Raw genomic sequence first — 2,545 nt, 5'->3', positions numbered from 1 at the left:
CATGGCTCGCAGACTTGGACAGTGCTCTTGATATCTGCTTCAATATCAGGCCAGAAGACCGTTTGGCGTGCCCTGCGAATAGTCGCATCCGCACCACGGGGACTGTCGTTAAGTCGAGTGAAGGTACTTCTGCAAAGGGCTTTGGGGACGACTATGCGTTGGTTGTAAAGGACCAATTCTCCATTTGCGTAGATGCTGTCGCTTAGTTTCCAGTATGGAAGGAGTGAGGAGTGGAGCGCATACCGATGTGAAGGGAATCCTGATGTGACACAGTTGAGCAGGTGTATATAGCCCGGGTCATTCCGGGCGGCGTCTCGAATGTCTTGAATGTTCCGATCGGCGCTTTGATGCGGTGACTCCCGGGCTTCCTCGGTGACGACAGCGTTGACAATCCGGCTCAGGTGCATGGCAGATTCGGTACACAAAATCTCATCTTCCGAGACAGTCTAGTCCACTGGCGCACGTGATAGAGCATCTGGAATTGACAACTTGCCTGGGTGAAGATGTATGGTGAGAATTTCTCCTTGAGGCATTGAAGTCGTGGGTTTTCCACTGCTTTGAGGGTGTAGTTGTTAAGGATGGGGATCAAGGGGCGATGGTCCGTCATTAACTTGAAGGAGGGTAGGCCAGACAGGTAGTACCTACACTTAGTTATGGCCCATACTGCGGCGAGGAGCTCTAACTCATTTATGGCGTATCGTGTCTCTGTATCGGTAAAAAAACCGGAGCCACATTGAACAAAACAGGTCCTCCACTGGCCATGTTCTTGTAGAAGGGCATATCCTATGTCGTTAAGTCGTGAGGCGTCTGTCTGGAGGATCACTGGTAGGGCAGGGTCAAAATGTGCCAAGACTGGAGGCTTCATCAGCAGGTCCAGACAAAAGAGCATTTTGGGCTGAGCAAAGGACGCAGGGGCAGGGCCACATGCTATGTCAGGCGAAAAGTGTGAGAGCTGGTTTACCAGGCCCATGAAGGAGCGGAGGTCAGTGATGTTGGCAGGAGTAGGGAAATCCTGGATAGCACTGACACTACTATCGTCCGGTGATAGACTACATATTGTAACCGCAGAAGTGGACTGATGGCTCAGCCACATGGAATTTCTCTTTGTTCATAGTGATGCCAAACTCACGGCATCTGGTAAGAGTATGGTGGATCTGCTGGAGGTGAGTAGATAGGTCCTCATCATACAGTAGAACATCATCGATGACCTTGACACAGTTTTTAATGCCCTGGAGTGCCACGTCTCTGCGAAGGCAATATTCATCACCCATGGCATAGAATCCCATAGGGCCACGGCAGTGCATGAATCGTCCGTAAGGGGTGATAAACGTTGTTGGATGCTGATCCTCTTCCGCTAATTTGAGTTGCCAATACCCATGAAGGGCGTCCATAGTGGTGAAGAATTGGGATGATGGGCTGACACTGCGAACGGCGTCAAGGGGTGAAGGGGCAGGGTGCGTTAGGCGTGCCACTTGACCGTTAAGCTTTGTGAGGTCTATAGTGAGTCTTACATCAACATCCTTTGGGACGACAAATAACAGGTGACTCCACTCAGAAGGTTGATCTCCAGCAGGCCTGATGATACCTTGACGGACTAATGACTGGAGCTCATCCTTGACCTGCTGCTGGAAAGCAAGAGGGATTCGGCAAGGGGTGTGTACAGCAAAGGGGACAGCACCCTCCTTCAGGTGGATACGCATAGGCGGACCCGACATTGCCCTGAGGGGGGCGTTCTGGAGGTCATCTTTTGACACCAGGACATCACTGAACTCCTTGAGGAAATAGTCATTGGCAGCTGCTGGAGAAACGGTGGCAGATTTTGGTAGGTGAGTGCAACGGTTGATGTGCTGAACGTGTTGAATGGGTTTTGGAAACTCCTGAGGGATGATAGCCAATGCCTTGCAGTGACTGTAGGAAAGAAGAGGCATAGGGATATCCTTGTGAACTTGTACTGTGGCCTTACAATATTGCTTACCAAGCCTCAAAGTTGTGATGAAACATCCAAGGGCAGGTGACATCTCCGAGCCATCAGCTGTGAGGGTAGCAGAGTTATTTTGGTTATTTTTCGGAGGCTTCTCTTTGGTATGTTGAGGGAGGCGAGATGTTGTTCCCCAGTCACAGTAATGTCTGCACCTGTGTCTGGTAACATCTGCATCTGAGAGGACTTGTTACTGTGAATGAACTGAATACAGATGGGACTAGTAGAACCAGTGGAAGGCATGACGTCAGCCGCACGATGACAGGCATTGGTTGTGCAGTTGTGTGGGCTCAACGATGATGTGGCATAAGGTCTGGAGCGGCAGCACTTGTCATAATGACCCAGTTTCTTACAGTACCTACACTGAGCAGCTTTAGTGGGGCATTTCTCTCGCCTGGCCCAATGATCTTTACGCCCACAATTACGGCAAGTAGAATCACGTGCGGGGCAGTCAGAGGGGCCATGTACACAGCCACATGAGGGGCAAGGCTGGCCTGAAGACTGCTGAGTGGAGCTTCCAATTCGGCCTGAGGTTGATGATCTCTTATTTTTCTCTAATCGTGACTG

The sequence above is a fragment of the Penaeus chinensis genome, chromosome 6, assembly GCF_019202785.1.
Source record: "Penaeus chinensis breed Huanghai No. 1 chromosome 6, ASM1920278v2, whole genome shotgun sequence".
Taxonomy (NCBI): domain Eukaryota; kingdom Metazoa; phylum Arthropoda; class Malacostraca; order Decapoda; family Penaeidae; genus Penaeus; species Penaeus chinensis.
The sequence above is the reverse complement of the archived record's forward strand: the minus strand, read 5'-3'. Positions refer to the sequence as shown.